Below are 24513 nucleotides of genomic sequence, written 5' to 3' on the forward strand. Positions count from 1 at the left end.
GACTCCTGCCACCGACCGCCCGGTGACGATGCTCGGGTTCGGATGCTGATACTACAACAGGATGAAATGTTGTTACATCAATTAGAGACATTGGTCGAGATTATAATTGTCGATGTAACCGGAAAGATGCCCTGCACCCGCAGCCCGACAGAAGGCACTCTCCGGCTCCGCTGATGACCGAACCTGACCAATCGATCGAGACCGGAGAGCTGGTCACTCACACCAACCTCCACCCGAGCTCGTAGTGCTAGAGCTCACGTAGGCTTCCTCCTCGTCGGCTTCTGCATCATGGGTCGTGTGAATCTGCCTAGGGGCCCGGCCGGTTCTGTATAGTTTGTCTCTCGCGTGGTAGTATCTTCTGCCCTTATCTATTGATCTCTTTCCGGTATACCTGTCTTTTAGCCATTCATTGAACTTCCCTCGGACTTCTGGTCATGGAGGAGATGGTAGGGTGAAGTTCCCCCTCCCGAATTCCTGAAGCAGAACCAGCAGCTGGTCTATTCCTGCGAACTGGGCATAAGTGGAGCACAGTGGGAATCAGTGAGTTGATGGTCAAAATGAATTTCGAATTTTCCAGGAAACGCATTGTTAACCTTCCTCCCGACGAATGTGGCCTTCCTAGTAGGGTGTTCAACATTAACCCGAACCTCGAACAAACCGCAGCTAGTCCACAGTTGGCCTACCGATAGTGCAAATGACCACTTATCACGTCTCGTTAAGGTGCGGAAAGAGGGACGCTCCCTTCATCCATCAATCCATCCATCCATATTTTAAGTGCCTGTGTTCATTGTTCGACCGATGCGCAAAACTGGAAAATTGCGACCCATCACGATAGCAACGAACGACCGTGTGCGTAAAGCATAAGCTGCTCTGCTGTGGTGACGGGCGATGACGACTTCTACGACGACGACAACGACGCGTTACGAAGCGTTACAATGACCTATGTGAGCACACGCTCGCACGCCATCGACCGCCGCTAAGCAACTAGTTCGAATTGCATAATAAGGTGTCATAGTACGGAGCTAATTGATTCAGTTGCTGTGCTATCATACCTGATGGTAGGCAAGGTATACATAAATGTGTGAACTCGCAAAAAAAAAAGACTGCGAAACAAGCGCACATGACGAGAGAAACATATGTTGGATCAACGACGTCTCATGCGTTGTTGATATAAATCTCGGAGTACTCGGAGAGCTATTTCTATACTCAGAGTGATTCGAAAAAGTTTCGAGAGCGCCCATCTCAGCTTCTGGTCTCTCACATCAAACCGAAAAAAAAAAATCAAGAAGGCAAGCTCCCCACTGAGAGGGAATTCCTCGACGAATGTTGAACACTGACTATACACACTCGAACAAACTGATGTGATGGACACGATGAACGAGGCATGAACGTGCTAAATCTACCCCGGAGGGTTCAACGAACGACCGCGTACCCAGCTCGCCGTCGCCCCATCCATCCATCCATCCAGCAGCAGCAGCAGCAGCAGCAACTCATGGACCTTCCTGCCCGGTCTTGCCTTCGTATATAGTATCAAGTTGTTGTTGTTGCTTCTGTTATTGTTGTTATTATTATTGTTATTAGTATTTCATTGGAGGCCTCCCCGTGTAAATATTGTTGCTGCTGCTGCCGCCTGACTGTTGATATCGTCGGCTTCAATGAACGCAGCGAGGTAGCTCAAGAGAGATAGAGCGAGGGAGAGACAGCTCTGCTGCTGTTGAGGTTGAGAATTTGTAACCTGTCCAAAAATAAACGACATGGTCACGAAACGGGTGCTCCGCGATCGTGACTCGATTGGCTACTTTCTCCAGGAAGGAACACCTTTCTCTTGTGCAAATTCGGTGTCCCCGCACGCGGATAAAGCGGCCGGCCGGTCGGCGAAGGTTGCTCTCTGATGTGGCACGGTAGAGGTCATTAACACTTTTGGGGTCTTTTTGGTTCGCTTCGGAAATTGATCGGCGGAGGAATTTTTACCGATGCCTGATTTGCAGGATTCGACAGCGTTATTTAAATTTTGTTTTGTTTTTTTTTCTGTCTTTAAATATTTGCGTAGAATCACTTTTCAAATTCGAATTCCTGCAGGTAGGGTAGAGCGCTACTTCGTCGTAATCGCCCATTTCCGTTCTATCGATCGGTAAAGATCAATAATATCAATGATTTCACCGTGCACAAATCAATAATCGGTTTGTTACGATGCTTTAGTTCATTAGCTACAACATAAATCCTATTGGAGCGCATTGTATGAATATTTACGCTCTTTGTTCTCAAAACAAAAGAAGCGCTCCTAGCAGATCCCCATTTTCTACGGAATTGAAATTCGTAGAACGAATTTAGAATCAAGAAGCAGTATTAGATTTTAAACAATATCTCAACAATTTGTGGCTTTTTATCAAATCCAATGGTACGTATGTAAATGTGAATAAATTTAGAAGTCATCTTTGACAGAAATACTCCATTTTTAGTTTAAACTCGCTCAGGAAAGAGAGGTAAAGTACGCGTTGTGCTTAGTAGGACGGAAATTAGATCAAAAGCCCTATCTCAACAATTTGTGAAAGGTGAATAAATTTAGAAGTAATCTTGGGCAGAAATATTGAATTTTTTGTTCAAACCCGTTCAAAAAAGAGAGGTAAAGCACGGGTTGTGCTTAGTAGGACGGAAATTAAATCAAAAACTCTAAGGTTGGCTATTTTCAGCACAGGTAAGATTGATAAGATTTTTTTAAACTCAGTGAAGGTTATAGAGTTATATTTTCATAATATTCCATGATACAGTTACTGCATGGTTTCAAATAGTGACGGGTCATTTGACATAAGTATCATAGGTAGACGTATGTTAGGCATACAGTTCTTAAGCATAACAGATGTAAGCCATAATGGATGGTAAGCATACTTTAAAACTAGTGGAATCGACGTTAGACATGCAGTTGTTATAACATATAAAATGGACGGTAAGTGTCGCTGCCAGAAGCTTATTTCTTCTCTTGATTAGAGAGTCTTTCGCTTTTTGAGACACTTTACTAAAAACACGTCTAAGAGATATTTTTTCTCCGGTCAAGGAGAGAAGTGTTCACTTCTAGATATCGAGAAACTTTTCGGACCCAATGAAGAATCTGGAGTTGAGCTTAAATTTATTTTAAAAAATGTACAAAGTGATCTTAAGGCTACGTGTTGCCCAAGAAACTTATAATTACATAAAACTTTACTTGGTCCGTCCAGGATTTTGCATATCCCTTTCAATACCGCCCAACCGGAAACGAACCAGCGTTTGGCTGAAAGTCTCCTTAATAACTAACTAATACCGCCTAATTATGCCTAATTTTGCATATTTTATTAGCTAGAATTCCAATCGCCATTGAAGGGTTAATTTGTGTGCTTAGGCTTTATATACTATGCCCTCTCAGATCTGGGATTTCTTGGTTACTTTGTAAATTTATTGAATTTTTACTACTCGAATCTAAAGAGGTTTACAGAGGCTAAAAATGACGAACATTTGTAACGTTTAAGTATGAAACCATATCCTTCCTTAAGGATAAACAGAGAGAAACATCTAAATCACTTATCAGCTACATACTGATAGGACGCGTGGGCGTGTTTAACTTAACTTGAACGCATTATCGTTCTTAGATAAATAGTGAAGGCATATTATGCAAACGAGCGATCGTTCCTTTTTACCTGTTTTTCATTCCATTGAATCTGGTATCCACGACTTCCTTCATATGACCAAGTTTGACATATTCCTCCATGAAGTCGTACTACTGTTCTTGCATATTCTGATCCCTCGATAATCTTCTTTCTATACTTCGTAGACGTTTCAACGCTATGTTGCGATGGCGTAGGTCCTTTGAGGAATAATGACGACCTTCCGTGATGGCGCAAATCCTTCCAGGTGGACGCAAAGGCACTTCTTTGATGGTATGCAATGGCGGTGCTCGTTTCTATCCCAACCAGACTCACCGGTAGCTAGAATCCGGCTCGAAAAACCAGTTTATGTTGGGATACCTTCGTTTACGTAGTTCGTCGTCCTTGGGTGACCTTGTCGCATCGCCGGACCAGCCGCTCGCTGTTGGTGGTACACTTCGCTGGCACTGGCTGAGCAATTCCTGGTATTCCGGGTTATAGTGCTCTGAAGGCTTCTTCGGGGCACAATTCACATTTACACATAACATACATTGACTACACTTTATTTAAAAAACCAAACTACAACATATAGGGGAAATGGCTCTAATGTTGGCCTATGGATCTAAGATTGGGCCCATCGCTAAAAATCTGCTATTTATAAATTTTATCTAGATGAACGCGTCATTGGGACGGTACTAATGGAGATTTTTGGTCGCTATTGAAAATTTAGTCGATTGCTGAATTTATGTATGGGCCCAAATAAGGGGCATTTAGTCCGACATTATATCTATTTCCCTTATTTAAACTATTTCACATCGAACATTTAATTAACAAAATACGTGCGGAGGTTCGTTCTCTGTTAATCGTTCGCGAGCTGTACAAGAAGTAGACTGGCTGCTATTGATCTTTGTTGATCTGATGGTCTTCTCTTCTTCGTCAGTGGTATGTGTTGATTGCAGCGAAATCCTTCGAACGAATGAGTTACCAGTATGGTTTTCACCCGACTCCGACACTGCTCCTCAATCAAACAGTTCGATCGCGCGCTAATCATCGTCACTTGCAGGCAAAAACTAAATTTGATATTTTGATATAAGCGTTCGTGATAACATATTTTGCCTACCGTGTGCTCTTGTTAACAGTTATCATAACAAAAATGAGATCTAAATGGATCTAAAGGATATTAAAAAGATAACAAATCATGTTTCCTTGATAACAAATCCATGTAAGCGATTTGATATCAATAATTTCGTTAATAATAAACAAAATAAGTACTCAATATCTTAATTTTACTATGGTATCATGATACCAAAATTAGTAATCTGAATGTTTTAAAATCAATTGGTTGATATCAAGATTCAAAATCGAAAAATCATATCAATAAGTTTTCATCTATTCAAAATAAAAACAAACCTAGATTGGAATCAGTTCTATAGATTTGTAAATTTAATTTGCAGGAGCCGCTTCCAGTGGTTTCATTGTATGGCAGTTACGCCATCGTGGGGCAAACCGCTGGTCAACACTCACACACTCATCACGAAACGGTTGCTTTCCAAAGTCGACGTCTCATCGACCGAAAGAACTGCTGATGAAGAACAATGAGGAGGACCACACAATGGTTGCTGCCGAGAAAACAGACGATCGCGTGGCACACATCGAGAGTGTTCTGCTTTTGTCGACAGCCGAGTGAACACTGATTTCAAAAGTATTATTTTATATCATTTTGATAGTTTTTTGATATCCAACTTTACTCTGGTAGCGCGTTTTGTGCGGTTTTAAATTTTACTAACAGAACTAGACGACCGTATCCCGGATTAGAAGTCTAACCTATAGGACTTTGCTCGGATCTCTCCTGCAGCCAGCACTTCGTCTAATTCCCAGCAAGAGTTGTTAAAGTGTGTTGATAAATATCAGCGCCGAGATCATAACCAGATCATAGAAATAACTAGATTACCCTTTGCTGACTGATCCACTTTTGCAACCAACGTCATTGCAACAATTGCTTGTCGTTTCCGGTAGCGTCAATATCGGAAATCACGGTTTTACATTGGTCAATTCCACAGGCACGGTGGTCAAATACATAGCGTTATACAATTCATCCTCCTCGGATGAGCGATCTTCATAGCCACCGGTAGCTCACCCTGTTTAAGAAATCAGGATTCGTTCAATAAATATTATGATACCCTATTGTGCAGTCTTCGACATATTCGATAGGCTTTCTATAAACATAAGTTTTATTCGTCTAACAATACAGGTATACCTCAATATGAAGTAACTGTTACTTTTGACTTCCATCGTTGATATTCAATTATTCAAATTTACATGAAAACAGATGGAGGATTGTCTCATATCTTCGACGGTGTTATTATTGCGCATTTTGCACCTTACTGGACTCCACACTTTGAAAGTGTGGGGATGAAATAAGTGCGGGCCATGCGTATGACAGATAGAGTTGTCAAAGTGACTGATTTTTGTTCGGAATCAAAACAACAACAACAACAAAGTGTCTGTTTTGGTTTTTGTTGTTGTTTTGATTTCAAGATCTTACACTCTCATTGCATTCTACTCGAAACACGTGTAAAAATAATTATGCAAAATATTTGCAATTTTGCAAACAATTCTAAATTACTTATTTGTGAACAATGATATGGTTTTCCAAGTATGAATTAGATTGAAAATGATTTTGAGACGTGTTTAAATTCAAATGGTACACCTTTTTTGTTTCCAAATGTGTTAAACTCAATAGCGTTCTAGGCGTGAAATAACCAAAAAGTTCGTTGTTTTTCGTCAGCGTACCATCAAAGTGCGACTCAAAATATTCCCAAAAATCCAGTCACCACTGCAACAGACAATAAATTGATTGATTTAATGATTGTTAGCTTGAAATCAGCGATGGAAAGCAAAAGTGACAGTTTCGTTACATCAAGGTATATGTAAATACATTTAAACAACCTAAACCCGATCCTTAACCCCTTTGAAACTGCCCCTTGGCATACAACAGAATCAAATTCGACACCTCGAAGTTGTTCAGCTCGATGAAATCGATAAACTTTTTTTTTCCAAAATCCCCGGTAATCTCCATGTAGCCGTCCTCCGCCTGCAGCCGATTGAACAGTTCCACCTCTACCTCGCAGTTGTTATCGTTGTTCTAACTGTTCCATAGTCAACGCCACGTATGAAGAACCACATTCAGCATTGCGGAATCCATCCGACGGAGTATAGCTAAGGAACCGGCATGTATAATGGCGATTTTCGACATATTAGCTGATCATTGACTCCGAGTGGTCACCAGATGGTCTTAGACAGTAGCCCATCTGGAGGCGGCAGAGTTGATTTCCGGAGCGGTCTAGAAAATGTTCAACCCTATACTTACTATAAGATTTTTCGATTTAAAGATAGTCAACATGCATAGTGTAGCATGAGTTGGTGAAAAAAAAATTAACTTTAGTTTATAAGATTTTCTAACTTGTTGATTCTCTTGAGGAACTATGGGAATGAATGGGTTAACACTCAATAGACAGATTTCAGTCACTGGAAGACCGTTGAAAGTTACGTATAAGAACTGGCTTTTTGAATAAAGTTTAAAAGTTCATCAGTTGGTGGCTGCACTACCAATAATGCTTGATTTGTTCATTGATATCTTACATTTTTAATTTAATTAATTATTTTTTTTAATTATATAGGGTAGAGAACTACTTCGGCTTAATCGCCTAAACTTCAAATAAATCCATGATTTCAGAGTTAAAAAGTAAATTATGCGTTTGGTACGATACTTTAGTTAATATACCTAGCGGATCGCACGTTGTTTGTATGTGTGGTCTACATACCTCCAAACCGAGCTCGAGATATAGATTTCATCGACGCCCATTGTCGTTCAATTCAAGCTGTCTTGGAAAGCGCAACTGCTATTGACGAGGTTATTGTCTTGGGAGACTACAATTTACCTGGTATCTCGTGGCAACCATCCCACAGCGGTTTTCTGTATCCGGATCCAGAACGATCAGTGTTCCATTGTGGAGCCACTATGCTTCTTGATAGCTACAGTACGTCTACGTTATCGCAAATCAATCATGTAGTCAACGAGAACAACCGCAGCTTGGACCTTTGTTCCGTCAGTTCTCAGGATGTCGCTCCATTCATCTCCTGTGCACCCGCTCCACTAGTGAAACCAACTCCACATCACCTTCCTTTGATTGTGACTGTGGAGAGCAAGTTACTTCACGATTTCGACGAAACGCCCGTTGCTGTTTCCTATGATTTTCGAAAAGCAGATTACCGCAGCATCTCAGACTTGCTCTCCAGCTTGGACTGGGAAAACATCCTCGATCATCACGATGTTGAGGTAGCCGCAAGAACGTTTTCACACATTTTGGCGTATACTATCGACAGACATGTTCCGAAGATAAGTCACCAGAAAACAGCTCATCATCCATGGCAGACTAAGGAGCTCGGTAGACTGAAATCTACTAAAAGAGCTGCACTACGCAAATACACCAAGTACCGTACGTTCCAATTAAAATGCTATTATGTTCGACTAAACCATCAATTCAAACGGATCAGTCGCCAAAGCTATTCGCGATATCAGCAGGGAATTCAGCGCAGGATGAGATCACATCCGAAATCCTTTTGGAACTATGTAAACGAGCAGCGAAAGGAATCCGGTCTTCCATCGTCCATGGTGTTCAATGGCGAAGTGGGATCCACAAATCAGGAGATTTGCCGACTCTTCTCTCTCAAATTTGCCGATGTTTTCACTGACGAGAGCCTATCTGACGAATATGTTAACCTCGCAGCAAGCAACGTTCCAATGCACGGCGATACATTAAATGGCATCGACATCAACGATATGACTATTTTAAGAGCTGCTTCCAAGCTGAAATCTTCTTGCAACCCTGGACCCGATGGAATCCCGTCCGTTTTTCTCAAGAAGAATATCGATAGTCTATTGATTCCGCTCTGTCACGTGTTCCAATTATCGCTTCGCTGTGGTATTTTTCCTTCTTGCTGGAAGTTTGCTCACATGTTTCCTGTTCACAAAAAAAGGAAACAAACGAGATGTCAACAACTATCGTGGAATTACCTCACTGAGCACCGTATCGAAGCTTTTTGAACTAGTCATAATGGAACCGCTACTTTCTCACTGCAAGCATGTTTTGAGTGATGATCAGCATGGCTTCATGTCAGGTCGTTCCACCACCACCAATCTGCTATGCCTCACATCTTATGTAACTGATAGCATGGTTGACCGAGCTCAAACGGATGTGATTTATACCGATCTGTCAGCAGCGTTCGATAAGCTAAACCATGCTATTGCTATTGCTAAACTAGACAGACTTGGGATCAATGGTAACCTATTACAATGGTTTCGATCGTATGTAACCGGTCGCCAACTGATGGTTGCCATAGGCGATTACCGATCTGATACTTATCCTGCTACATCGGGGATACCCCAGGGTAGCCACCTTGGACCTTTGATCTTCCTGCTCTACTTCAACGATGTGAATTATGTGCTTGACGGACCTCGACTATCGTATGCTGACGATCTAAAAATCTACCTTCGAATTCGTTCCATTGCCGACTGTCACTTTCTTCAACGCCAGCTTCATGCTTTTGCTGACTGGTGCACCTTGAACCGAATGGAAGTTAACCCGGCGAAATGCTCAGTAATCTCCTTTTCTCGGATAAAAGAACCAATCATCTTCAACTACAACCTATTGGGTTCAGCAATTGAACGAGTGAGCCACGTGAAGGATTTGGGAGTCATTTTGGATTCGCAACTCACATATAAGCAGCATATTTCTTATGTCGTTGATAAAGCTTCCAGAACACTAGGCTTTATCTTTAGAATAACCAAAAGCTTTACTGATATTTATTGCCTGAAGTCATTGTACTCCTCACTGGTCCGATCAGTCCTTGAATATTGCTCAGCAGTTTGGAATCCAAGCTACAACAATGGTGTTGAAAGAGTCGAATCAGTCCAGCACCGATTCTTACGCTTCGCCCTTCGGCGATTGCCTTGGAGAGATCCTTTCCGTTTGCCTAGCTATGAAAGCCGATGTCAGCTGATTGGTTTGGAAACTCTTTCGACCCGAAGAGACGCTGCAAGGGCTTTACTTGTTGCCGATACATTGCAAGGGAGAATCGATTGTCCTACTATCCTCGAAAAAATCGATTTGAATGTCCTGCTGTTATGCTGAGACTTCCCTTTCGTCGCACGAACTACGGAATGAATGGAGCAATAAACGGACTGCAGCGAGTTTTCAACAGAGTTGCCTCAGTGTTCGATTTTCACGTACCACGTCAGACGCTTCGCCGTAGTTTCACCTCGATATTTTCGGGCACAGGTAACCGTGAATAGCAGTGTAATGTTTAAGTTTTAAGCACAGACAATCATGTTGTTTTTTGTATTACTTAACATCATTGGGGCTTATTGAAGCCTGTTGATGGAATCAATTAAATAAATAAATAAATAAGCAACCGAACGAAGTCAATGAAAATGCGTGATATGAAGGTTTGCACCCATTATTCCCAAAAACAAAAGAAGCGCTCCGAACGAATCAATTTTTATCCTCATCCGGTAGGTCGAAGTGAATTCATTGACGTTTCAATGCATTAGGCCGAGTTTAGAATCCGTAGGCTGAGTTTGGCGTCAAGAAGCAGTGTTAGACTTTTGACAATATCTCAAAGATTGGTTTCTCTTTATCAACTCTTACGATACGTACGGAAAGGTAAATTAATTTGGAAGCCATCAGTAATAATAACACTCCGCTTAGTGCTAAACTGCGCTAGATTAAGAAACACCAAGTGCGGGTTGTGCTTATTAGGCCAGAAATGGGGTAGTTAACCCTACTTCAAGACGAGTGAAAACTCTTTTTATATATAAACAAACTGCATAAAGATTTGCGATTCTATTCATTACTTAGGACCTATGATGTAACGTACTGAAATGTGTACAACATTATAGCGCCTCAGTCCAGTGTTTATTGCTATATATAGTTTTTTATATTGATGTTTCAATTTTTATATTAACTTAAAAACTTTATAGGTCATTCACTAGGTCGTACTTGTCGCAGGATGACATGTGAACTCGTGACCTTCAGCGTGAGATGATCAATGAACATAAGGACTGCTCATTAATGAAAGTAGACACCTGTTTCTCAAAGGAAATTATTTATTTTCGAACAAATTCATAAGTTTACTTTATATAAATGAAAATCAACATACATATGACCGATTTAACGTGAGTTTGAATGTTTACTTCTCATTTCTGAAGAACGCTCGGACTTTTCTCTCAATACCGCCCATTAGATTCTGCACAACTTTCTTCTTAACTTTTCGTTGTGTTGCAGACCAAATTTTCTTGAAACAGTCAACATAGCCTGCTTCTCTTCCATCTTTCTTAAGATGCCGTTTAATTATTGCCCAGTATCTTTCGATAGGACGCAGTTCAGGACAGCTTGGGTTGGTTTTGGAATTTTTCGACAGAATCGACTTTTTCCTTCTTGAGCATCTTCAACGTAGCAGAAACATAGTGAGCAGATGCCAGATCCAGCCAAAACAATGGAGGATCCGTATGCTTTCGGTATATGGGTAGAAGCCTTTTTGATGCATTCTTTTCTGTAATTTTCACCATTGATTGTGCCCGTTGTGAAATACGAAGAACTCTTCAAGCCACAGGAGCAAATGGATTGCCACACCAAAACCCTTTATCTAAATTTTTCGGTTCGGATGTATCGTACATCATCAGGCACATCTGTCCTCTGCTCAGCGTTGAAAAATTTCGGCCCGGGGTCTCGTCGTCCATCAATATGCACCGGTTCTTTTTTTGAAGGAGAACGTTATACAAGTTCTGTGACCGCATCTTCGAAGAAGCTTTCTGTAAATCCGTCCTTTTGGGTGCTTTTACTTCTTGTAGGTCCTGATATTGTTAAGTTTTTTGATATTCTGCACAGTTCTGACGCTAATGTCAAATCTTTTGGCAGCTTCACGAACGGAACACGGTTTATGCGATTTCAAAAGGCGTACTGCTGCTAGCTCCTTTTTCTGGACCGATGTACAGATTTCAGTAAATCTTCAAGAGAACACGTTTCTTCAAACTTCTTAACAATCTTGATAACTGTAGATTTACTGCACTTCACGCTTGCCAATGCTCGAAACGACAACTTTTCGGAAAACCATTTGTGCAGAATTAATCTACGAGCTGATCCGACCCATCGTTCGAATTTTCTCTATTTTTTATTTTTCAGGCGTGTTGCCAAAATAAACAATGTTTTTACAAACTGAGTGAAAATTCACCATTTTTCGTTACGTTTTAACCCTAAACCATTGATAAACAGGTGTTCGCTTTGACAGGAGGTATCTACCTAAAATCTGTAAGAAGCAACATCAATAGCATCAACACTTGTCTGGCTAACTAGATCCTGTCGCTTTGTAAAATGTTCTATAAAGATCTGGCAAATGATTAAGACATAACTGCTTACATCATCTTCTTCAGCTTCAGAGAAAAATCGCATTAGGCCAAAACTACCATGCAATCCATTTTACGGGTGTTACAGATCTTCGAGATAACCATTCAAAAACCGTTTGAAACTTATGGTTTGATTGTAGCAAAATTGCCCTTTGGTACATCCTATAATGTTGTAGAAAATATGTAGGCACCTGAAATAATATGTACGAACCTATCAATTTGGCGGATGTTCCGTCTGAACCGGAGTTCACATCAGGAAAAATATATGTTGTTGTATTTGGTAATATTCTAATGGAAAATACCTTGCATTTCCGTGTCCTCCAGTGAAAAAAAAATAAAATTTAAATTAAACAGTGTCAATTGGCAATTAATTTTAAGGAATGTAGGAAATGTCGAAATTGGTATAGACGTGTTCTTCAAAATTTTAACAGAAATAATTTCGGAAGAAATACCTTTGAAGAAAAAAAAACGTAACAGAAACACACAAAATCCAGTCTGGTATAACAGACAAATAAAAAACTTGAAAAATCGGAAGCAAAAAGCACATAAAATTTATAAAAAACACAATAGTAGTAATAATTTATTAATTTATTTGGATCTATGCGATCAACTGATTTTAGCTATCAGTACTGCATTTGAAGAATATAATGCAAAAACTGAACGTGAAATAAAGTCCTGTCCGAAGAACTTCTTTAATTACGTAAAAACGAAATTAAAATCTGACAATTTTCCTTCAATAATGCATCTAGACGAAAATGTCGGTGATAGTTCGGAAAAAAACTGTAATCTATTCGCAAATTTTTTTCAAGAAATTTATACGACATTTTCTGAAGAAGATCGTGACCGCAATTATTTTGCATTTTATCCAGAATTTTCAAGGGACATTGGCCTCAATCAACTTCAAGTGCAGGACATTTTGCAGGCTTTAAATAATTTAGATGCCTCAAAAGGTCCTGGACCTGACGGAATTCCTCCAGTATTTATTAAATGTCTAGCAATGGAACTCACTGCTCCATTGTTTTGGCTTTTTAATATGTCCCTGGAATCCGGAACCTTCCCTAAAATTTGGAAAAGCTCATTTCTAGTACCTATCTTCAAATCTGGTCGAAAATCTGACGTACGTAATTATCGTGGTAAAGCCATTATCTCTTGCATTCCTAAGCTTTTCGAGTCAATTATCAACGAAAAATTATTTCTCCAAATCAAAAATAGAATTACTGACATGCAACACGGCTTTTTCAAGGGTCGTTCGACCTCGACCAATTTACTTGAATTTATAGACTATTCATTGAATGCAATGGATAATGGAAACCACGTAGAAGCTCTCTATACAGACTTTAGCAAGGCATTTTACCGCATTGACATACCAATGTTACTTTTTAAACTGCAAAAAATTGGAATTAAGTCAGGGCTCCTGAAATGGCTTGAATCATATTTAACTAACCGCCAACAAATAATTAAATTCAACGGAAAGAAATCGAGCCCAATTCAAGTCACTTCAGGCGTCCCCCAAGGCTCTCATTTGGGACCTCTCCTTTTTATTCTATACGTAAACGACATATCTTACATTCTCAAAAAACTTACATTGCTTATTTATGCAGACGACATGAAGCTCTTTTTGGAAATAAGAAATGAAGAAGACATCAATATATTCCGGAATGAAATACACATATTCTACATATGGTCCAAAAAAAGTCTACTAGAATTGAATGTAAAAAAATGTAACTTAATATCATTTAGTAGAAAAAGAACAACTTCAAACATTTCAATTGCATTAGGAAATCAAACTGTAGACAAATGTGAAAGAGTTAGGGATTTAGGAATTATCTTAGACTCTAAGCTAACTTTCATAGACCATTACAATACAATTATTCACAGGGCAAATAACATGCTAGGCTTTATCAAGCGCTTTTGCTATAACTTTCAGGACCCTTACACAATTAAAACACTATATATTGCCTATGTGAGGTCAATACTGGAATATTGCAGCATTGTATGGTCTCCATTTTCAATCACGCACGAAGAAAGATTAGAATCAGTACAAAAACAATTTCTATTATACGCTCTTCGTAAATTAGGTTGGACTTCATTTCCTCTTCCATCATATGAAGCACGCTGCATGCTTATAAACATACAAACATTAAAAGAGCGTCGTGAATATGCAATGGTTTCATTTGTAAATGATATCGTTTCGCAGCGAATTGACTCAACAGAACTTTTATCAAAACTAAATTTCCATGCACCCACTCGGCAACTCCGAAATCGAAATTTATTTGCCATAAAACATCATCGCACAAATTATGCAAAATATGGGCCATTAAACCGCATGATGGCCTCTTACAATAAACACTGCGAAACCATTGACTTTACAATGTCTCGGCATAAACTAAAGCAATATTTTTATTCCATAAGAAATAACAACTCATAAAAGAAAAGACAAGAAAGCTGACACTACTTTTTTTATATAAATATATATTTAAGAAAACAAAACTGTATTAGTTGTACTAGTCTACGTTGGTTGACGAAATAAATAAATAAATAAATAAAAAGAATGGTTGATTTCTAAGAGATAACAATATTTGACAATGGATAAGAAGAGTAACTACTTTTGAGGCTTCTGAATGTTTGGTTCCCGTTTGACAGTTCACGCTGGCTCCCAGTTGACAATCACATTGAGTGAGTCCGCAGTACTCAGCTATATACCCAGGGAAGTCTGAAATATTTCTTCGACCAGACTGGGAATCGAACCAGCTGCCTCCAGCTTGGTTATTCCGTGCCCTTACTGACTACCTGTAAATATTGCAATGCAAACATTGATCAAATTTACACAACCATCAATTTTAAGGATCTTGTGGGCTTACCGGCGGTTCATTACGTGACCACTCAGAACCAATTACCAACATTTATGTAACAAAAATCATAATTTATATTACATGGCCTACATTGATTAAATTTACGTTAGCAATCAATTTACTTATGTTCTAGAACTTCCAGTGGACCATCGGATACAGTCAAAGAAAAAAAGTCATGCCCTACTTTGATCATTTTTACGGAGCAATCAATGTTATGGATGTTTTGGGTGTTCCTGATTTTCCGATGGGCCATTTGATGACCACTTAGATCCAATGACCAGCTAATAGGGGAAATGGATGTAATGTTGACCTAAATGCCCCTAATTTGGGTCCATACATAAATTCAGCAATCGACTAAATTTTCAATAGCAGACACAACTCAAGGCATACTTTAACAAATGTACACAGCAATCAATTTTACGGATGTGCTGGATCTTCAGATGGTCCTGTTGTACATTCGGAGCCAATGATTAGCAAATATATCAAAAATCACAATTCTACTACATTTTATATCGTCAATTTTAAGGATGTTCTGGATCTTCCGGTGGGTCATCTGGTGACCACTCGGAGCCAATGATCAGCTGATATATAAAAAAAACACAATTTTACTACATTCCATATAGTTGCAGATAATAATCAAGGCCTTGATCAAAAATACATACTAATTAAGATTAAGGTTGATCTGGGTCACCGGATGGCGTTCCGGTAGACACACAGTATCTAGAACCAGGTCGTGGGTTGGTTTTGTTAAAATATTAATCAGCACTACCCATAGATGCCTGTTGCTGTGGATTTCCAGCATCACCTTGTTCTAGACGACTGGTACCCTTTCTCCCCCCGATGGCCTCGCGGAAACCAGGAATAACCACACTAATCAGTTCCAATTTTGCGTAGACCATAATTTTGAGCAATTTTCTACTCACCGAGAAAATTTCAGCCAATTTCATGGTAAAACAAAAAAGTTATACCCTGGCAAAAATGCTATTCGTATGCCTCCCCAAAAGTAAGGCAGGCGGTGTTCATTTGAACCGCTAAAATCTTTTCGGAGGTAACTAGGATTCACATCCGGTCTTGAGTCAAGATGTGTCCAATACTTCAAAGGATCTACATTTTGTACAAGAATAAAATCGACCTACTACAGCGCCACCTTATCCTTCTATTATTTGCTGGTAATTCACTTTTTCAAAAATATTTTCTTTGCAAGCGTTAAGAAATATTTTTCCGTAAATTGGCCAATTGACCATTCGGCCTAAAATTCGTTTGGACTAGTGACCGTTCGTCCTAATGAACGTTCGTATTAGCAACCGTTTGGCCTAATGACCATTCGGCCAACTCACCATGGACATATTTCGATGCAGCAGACATTGTCTGAGCCATGGTTGATCATGCAAAACAAATTATCCGGAGTCCATGACGATTTGGAGGACATAGGACATCTGATATACATGACAAAAAGTCATGCATGAACCACATAGACACTTTTATCCTATTGCTTTCAAATGAGCCCAATTTTTCAAGAATCTGTCTAGAATTAAATTTGTGAGAGCAAGTGGAAATCTGGTTCAAATAGGCCCATTAATGCACTGTGTCATTCTTTTTCGAGCGCAGCTCCAAGAGGTCACTGAAAATTAATTCTGTTTGAAATTGTTTGTAAAAGATAGTTAGGAAAAGTCCAAACAAAATTCCAACTCTGTAGCTTGCTTCGTTGCGAAATTACAGCAATTTGTAAGTGTCACAGGGTCATATAGACTCTAATGAACTAGGACGGTTAAAGATGCAAATTGAATCTGGATGAAGACAGAACATTTCTCTTGTTGAATGTTTGCAGCGTAAATATGCTCATATGAGCACATAGTAATCTGGATGGGCGTCCTAAGATTCCCTTATACATTTTAGTGCGTAGTTTTTATAAGAGGAGCGCATATGCTTGCACCCAGTTAATATTGATTAAATAATAAGTGCAATAATAACCGGTTTCTGGGGCTGGTTACTCTTGGAGTTGCCATGAGTAACCACCATGACAGGCCTGATCATTTCACATACATATGAGTACTTGTGTCGGAGTTTCAATTAGTAAGGTCAGATCTCACCATAGGTGGATTAATTCGTTTTTTTTATTTATTTGCCATGTTTTGAACTTTTAAGGCGTCAAGATTTGAAATGTATGTGCTTTGTTTTGAATGTTTATGCTTGTTATAGTGTATAGGGCTTTTGTTACAAAATTGTAATTTTCTCGATGCTCATTACAAAAGTTGCAACTGTACTGATAAAATACACTTTTCCCATCATTAATAAATAAGAAGACTGCATAATCATTCCAAATAAAGCTTCAATGAAGATAATCGATACTAAGAACGTCTATTTACACGTCCGGATCCATTCTCTTATTTGCCTAATTAAACAATTACATCTGCTGATGTGTGTCTTGTAAATACATTCCCTCCATTAAAAACAACACTCAGTCATCAAATTCCCTCTAACGTTGCATCAGACCTGTGAAAAATAACATCTAATCATACTACCCAAATCAGAGTTCACACCCACCAAATTCCTTCCCTACTTGAACCACGTGCTCGCGAATCGCATCAATCACCTGGCCCTAAGCCGACGCGAGATGCATTACCGGGCAGCGCAGGCAGGTAAGAACAAACAATCAACTCTCAGGGCGTTTATTGCACCCGTAAATCGTTCACCGGCCCCAAGAGCTGGCAGAATTCAAAGCCGACTTGCGGAGCACTTGCGCATCGCAAATTCGTCCACCCGTCAGTCAGTCAGGGCCCAAAAAAAAAAAGCGTTTCCTCGCGAGGGGCTCTTCCATGTCGCTTCCACCGAAAAGAAACGTTTTCATGGAAGCCCGCCATCACCCTTCCCGAATGCTGCCGCATTGCTTTCCTTTTTTTTGGGTTTTCGCATTGCTTTCTTGGGACCGGCAAAAATTTAAACTCAAATGAACTCTCGTTATCCATTTTGGTTAAAACATTATATTTCTGCACACACAGCACCGGGAGGAAGGCTGGCAGGCAGGCTGGCAGATATTCGCGAGATTCGTCGCTTGTGTTGGTGTCAGAATTGCAGGTCTCAATTCTTTTTGCTTCCCTCCCTCGCTCACGTTCATATGTATAGCCAGCCACGCAACCAAAAGTGGGTGGTTAAAACACGTCAGAATTTTTAAGTGAGGGGTTTCCTCAAACCGAGCGATGATGAGCAATTGAATGCAGAATTTTCGGCAATCGCCGGCGGTGGGTTCATGTGTATTGGTGTGCATAAGCTGAACGTGAGGGAGATGGTGGAGGGAGTGACGAAACATGGTGGTTGCTTGGTGGCTCACGTCAGCAAAAACTTGCTGCAGCAGTGCGCCACCAGAGCTGAACAATAATCTTCAAAGTCGTTTCACATTGGGCTAGGTCCATTTAAACCTTCGCGATGCTGCGGAGTGCCGATGCCAACGATGATGACGCAAAGTGTTGTTAGCAGCAGCTTTCCTCGCAGCTGGATGTTTGGATGTATCAGGATTTAAGCACTGTACTTAGGAGATTTAGCCGTAATGACAGCCTAGGGAGCGCATTTTCCTATAAGATACGCACCGGGTATTACACCACATCTAATCAACTTCGTGCTCCGTGCAGGCCATTAAAAGCCACACATAGATTCCAATCCCCGGGACTCATCATTATCGCAAATTCCATGCAGAAAATTGATCTAAATAAATAAATCCTTCAGCAAATTGCGTATAATGAATACCCACGGTCATTCTTCTCGACCGACCAGCGTCGTCGTCGTCGTCGTCCTCGTCCTCGTCCTCGTATTCGCCTGGCTATCTGTGAAGTGTGCCTCGTTCGCTCTGAGCCTCTGGATCGGAAGCATTTCCAATCGCACCAATCGCGTCTTTGTTCGGATTCTTCGGTTCGATGTTCCTGGAGCAATTCCCAATAGGGTGAACTCTGCGGTGGCCTTCTTTACAGTCAGTGTGTTCTATATCGTAAAGCACTGTGGAACATTGAATCACTTAGAAGCAACTCGGGTGCCTCGTGCTTTTCGATTTGCTGCTTCTCACTACTGGCAGTTGCTCTTCAAGAACTCTGAGACGGTATCTCAGAGTAGAGGCGTTGTTTTTTTTTTGATAGATCCATCAATTTTTACAAGAGTTCTCGTTCTGGTCTCTGAGATTTGGCTAGCCAGATCTCTCTCGTTCTCAGCACTTGTTCAGCAAAGATCACGTACACTACATTTTTGTCTTCTTACTATTATTAGCGACCATATGATTGCGATCATTAGCAACACATGATTCGTCCGGCACGTTCATCTGATGGCGTTACGCACTAGCAACGTGGATCTGAAAGAACTTCTTGTGTGCCTCACTCACACAGACGGTGAGCATGACGTTTCCGTCGTCGGCGTCATTCCCATCGTCATCAATCGGTCGTAGCGCGTCGGATGGAGTCTTCATTTGTCTTCTGACAGCAGTTTTTAAATGGCCTGCTACTACCCGGCTATTGTTGCTACTCGGATATTGTTGCTACCAACAGCCCTTATCACGCTGATGGTTCGCGATGTGCGTCGTCACCATCAGTCACTGAACCGTCTGATATGAGGTGATAATGATGTTATATTAAGATACACGACTGAAATACAACATAATAAATTAAGTCGGTAGATAACGTGGTGCGGCAACCCTAATAAAACATACCATACCCGAACGATAACCCAAATGATACAAATATTCCATAAATGGTTTTGATGATATCCTGACCACGTTGTTATGCAAACTAACTTTACAAATTTAATTAGGGAAGTTTTTTTTTGTTAGCTCTGAATCAGGACTAAGATTCAAATCATTTTCTAATGAGAATTATGTGGTCAGGGGGGCTCCAAATGATAGTCAATGATTTTGTTATTGGATGTTCATGTGATTTAATGGATGACATGACACATTAGCCTCAGACAGCCTAGTCTGCTGTCAGCAGTTGGGACCTCCCTTAGATCAGTCGTTAAAGGCGCAGCTATAAAGCAAGATCATGCTGGAGCCAGCTGGATCAATTCCCGATAGGTCTAGGCATTTTTCGGGATGGAATCAACTGAAAGGAATTCCATGGGGTGTCCAATGCTAGTGGTTGGTGCAGCCGAAATGCATCGTAATGGACGACGAGACGTACATTAAAGCGGACGCCAAGCAGATCCCCGACCTGGGGTTTTTCGTCGGCAAGTCCCGGCTGGATGTTTCGGAGAAGTTCCGGAAGAAAAAGGTCGACAGATTTGCCCAGAAGTACTTAGTGTGGCAGGCGATCTGTGGGTGCGGCAAATTCAGCAAGCCATACATAACGACCGGCACCATCCACGGCCAAATATATAAAGAATAATGCCTCCAGAAGCGCCTGCTGTCCTTTCTTCGGTTCCACGAAGGTGACACTCTGTTTTGGCCGGATCTGGCATCGTTCCGTTTCGCAAAACCGGTTATGGAGTGGTACGAAGCCAACGATGTTGCTTTTGTGCCGAAGGAGGCAAATCACCAAAATCGCCAGAACTTCGCTTAATAGAAAAATTCTGGGCGATTATGAAAGGCAAGCTCCGGAGAACAGGGAAGGTCTTCAAAAACGACAAGGATTAGAAGAAATGATGGATGAAAGTGTGTAAGAAATATGGCGCAACTGTTGCACAAGAATTGAAGGGTAGCGTTAGGTCCAAGGTGCGGGCCTTTAGCCTAGGAGAGGAGGTTGAATAAACCAACGTTGCAGAATCATAGCTAATATGTGTTTATTTATTCCCTGAGAGTTTCAAAAATATCCGACTAAAAATGAATTTTTGGTGATCATTTTTGTATGTTGCATTTTTTTTTCGAGTACAGTCTTTACCTATGTAACGGTAGTAACCAAGATAATATGGGGAAAATTGCTCCAAACGTCAAATCGTTATGATTTTTTTTTCTATACGAAGAAATTGATGAGATCTTTTCACTGTAAAAATTTAATGTTGATGGAGTGTACCGTTGATGTCTAAAAAATCATTAACTAAAATCATTCTGCCCTTCATATCTCCGGAACCGGAGGTCATTTCAAGAAAAAAAAAAATCAATGTCCCAATGGGGCCTTTCAAACCATCAACCATTTTGATCTAATAAGCCATGTCGGAGAAAGCTTGTCTAGATGGTACGCGTCTCAAATTTCGTCTTGCCGGGCTGATTTTTTACATTCAATTTAATTCTACTATGTCGTAATCAAACTGTCGGGTCAGATCGAGCAGAGATCTATCGATTGGGAATGTTTTATACAGGTGACATAGCTTGTGTGGATGGCTATCGGTCACAGACGGCAAGACGTGTGAAATCCGATTTTAATACCTATGTTACGGTAGTAACAAAGGTAAAACACAAGTTAATTCTTTCAGAAATTAGATAAGATAACACATTGAAAAATGTGTTAATTGTTAGTCAACAAATGTAATGTTGCATTAAAATACTTTAAATCGTGTTAAACTTGGATGTTCCCTCATTTCACATCCGTTGAACCATTCTGAACGGCCATCTTGTGGTTATATCACATCATTGCTAATAATACATATATCTATATCTTTTCCGGTACCATGGAGTCAACGCATAAAAAGCGACTCCAGTATAAGTGAAAGAAGAGCTGCAAAATGAAGCACATGCGATACGACAATGGAGTGATGCTCGTTAAGAAAACACCCGGAGACACTGTCCATTCTCCGTATTATCATACAAAGATAATGGACGTCGAAATGTCGTAGAATGCATCAGAAATAACATGAAAGACTTTCACGAGGCTAGTAGCGACTACACCGTTTGAAAATTTCATGTAAATTTCTACGAGTTATAGCGCACATAAAATTAACGCTAGATTTGGCATACATTTACGCGATATTTCGTGTAAATTTAAGCGCAATATCGCATAAATAAGAAATATTGTATGCAAGTTAGTAAACGATTTCGCTGTTTATGCCAAGTATAGCTCAAAATTAACCGAAGGGAGAGTTTACGCGATAATTAAAATTCAGAGAAGGACATCGAGTTCACAAATAGGCACGAAATTTGGACAGAAGGGTGAATAAACAACGAAACGTGGTGAGATCGTTTTAAATGTTAAATTTTTATTATTGTTCATTAGACCTGTTCATTTTAACAGAAATGTTCGGGATGCACCGGGTCAACCGTGATTACTGTTCGTCATGTAAATTTAAACTTCTGTAAAAAATTTCAGCAAAATCGATAATGATTTAGAGATGCTTCAAGTTAATTTTATGTTTTTTATGTAATTTACGACTTATAATATTTTTATCTCGAGTCTGAAATACCGAAAACTGCTATAACAACTTTCATAGCGAAGCTTTATGTGTTATCTACCAACTTTGTCACTAGAGGTTGACTATTCAAAGTGATTTTATTGAAGTTTGACTTAGTTTCATGCTCGAAGATATCCTAAAAAATGAAGAGTTTTAAAGTATTTGCTCTACGAACTTTCCACCCATATGAAATAAAAATGTATAGTCTAAGGCATAATGTGCCTTATACTGTTCTAAAAAATTCGTTCAACCATAGTTTTCGTGTAGATTCCATAGATTGAGAGACAAAAATCAGAAAAGAGGTCGTTATAGCTAAAATTCACAAGACAACAGAGCCAATACAAGTTTCAATTAGATTGACAGAACATAATTGCATTGCTTTTCAATGACAACCGTTTCATTGATTGATGATTTTTTTTTAGAAATATGAATCCTCAGTAGAAGTTTTTTTTATCAAAGGCACGTGTCACTCTGGGGTACAGATTTTTGTTATTTCCAATGGTAGTGAAAAAATATCAGAATAACTCGCCTTGCGGATGGTAGAAAATTTCTTTCAAAATGCAGTCTTACCACACAAACTCCAGAAAAGTTGACAAATGGACAACATCGACATGAATCCGATCGACTTTGTTCATTTGTCAACTTGTCACTCCGAACATAGGGGCTGTCCATAAACTACGTAGACACTTAGGGGGGAGGGAGGGGTTCCAAAAATGTCTACGTTTGTCTACGGGGGGGGAGGGGTGAAGGTCCTGTCTACGTGGTTTTATTAGAACAGTTTTTTTTTATGTATTTAGCCGCTTACTATTGTGATGCTTCCATCTACAAATTTATTCCGAATAGAACATTTTCATTGAGAGATCAAGAACAAAACCACAAATAACTCAATAATTGAACATTATGAGGAAACATAACCCACAGGAATAGACAGTTGAATTGCATAAAATTTGGTGTGCCTAAATTCAGTTTTGGATAAATCAGGATGCGAAGCTGACCGAATTATTGGCCTTTTTGAATTATTGATTAGTTGTTAAGTCTATGAAATTCAAATGACCACTATCTGGAGTATTATTCAGTAAGAATAAAATATAAGGTCAGCAGTGAAATGCTGTTCCAATTCATCTAAAAGGATTCCATTTCGCTTAGTGCAAACGGTTGAAGGCCGGCGCACAATGCATAAAGTATCACGCACATTTGATCCGGTTGTAATACGTTCCTGCAAAATAAAAGCTCAATCTATTGTCTAACTATCAAATTTGCATCAACGCTTCGTAAACGAAACATATGTGCGTGAGCTTTAAGTAAGATTTGACTAATTAGCTGGATATTCAAATTATTTGGCAATATCATTTAAGGAGAGACCCAGGAAGAGTTGGAGATTAGTGGAAATAGGTTGTGGATACCACCGCTATTCGCATAACAGTTCCATGTATATAGGAAATCCACAGGACATAGTAATACGAATAGATATTCTCTCTTTTTACACAAAATTTGAAAAAATCAGCAATTTTTTTTTTTTGGTTTTGAATTATATTTTTAGAAGTTATCAAGTTTTGGGTTTTTACTCAATACTCCTTAGCGACTAGACTACCATACTTCTCCATTGATACATAGCTAACATAAATCAAAAAAAAAAAAAACAAGTTGAGTATTATCATCATATTTTTACTAAGAAGCATTTTTAATTATCTTTCATTTTATATTTTGATCTTTGGAATCGGCCGTGCGGTTCAAAAATTGACTTTAAAATAAAATCGTTTTTGAAAAAAAATCCATTGGTAATCTTGGTCACATATATATATAGGATAGGATTACTAGTTTATGCTAAGTGCTCAGAAATGCTTATGCTCATAGATTCTCATACAAGTGTATCCGTGGCATAAGTAAATCATCTCAGCAATCCACGAAAAACCCGCATGAAAAATCCGGAAAACCATTGCCAGGGTGAAACATTTTTTCTTATATTTTTTTATGCTTGAATAAGGTACACCGGGGTAAGTTGAAAAGGAAGGCGTAACTATTAGCGGAAGTGTGATATCACTGTGATTGAGCAGAGCAGTTCCAGGCCAAATAGCAAAAAAAAATGATTTTCAAACTAGACCTTCTCCGATTTGCATGAAACTTTATATAAAAAGTTGCCTTGTATGGTAAATCATTCACATTTCAGCTAAAATTAAGCCATTTTGAATCATGCAAAAAGTTATTCAAAATATTTCAATAAATCCACGAAAACGCCACAACAAATCTAAATGACATCTGAGACAATGTTGTAGGAAGAAATAAATGCTTT

The sequence above is a fragment of the Ochlerotatus camptorhynchus genome, unplaced genomic scaffold, assembly GCF_037179485.1.
Source record: "Ochlerotatus camptorhynchus isolate MF236.1 unplaced genomic scaffold, CSIRO-AGI_Acam_v1.1 ptg000011l, whole genome shotgun sequence".
Taxonomy (NCBI): domain Eukaryota; kingdom Metazoa; phylum Arthropoda; class Insecta; order Diptera; family Culicidae; genus Ochlerotatus; species Ochlerotatus camptorhynchus.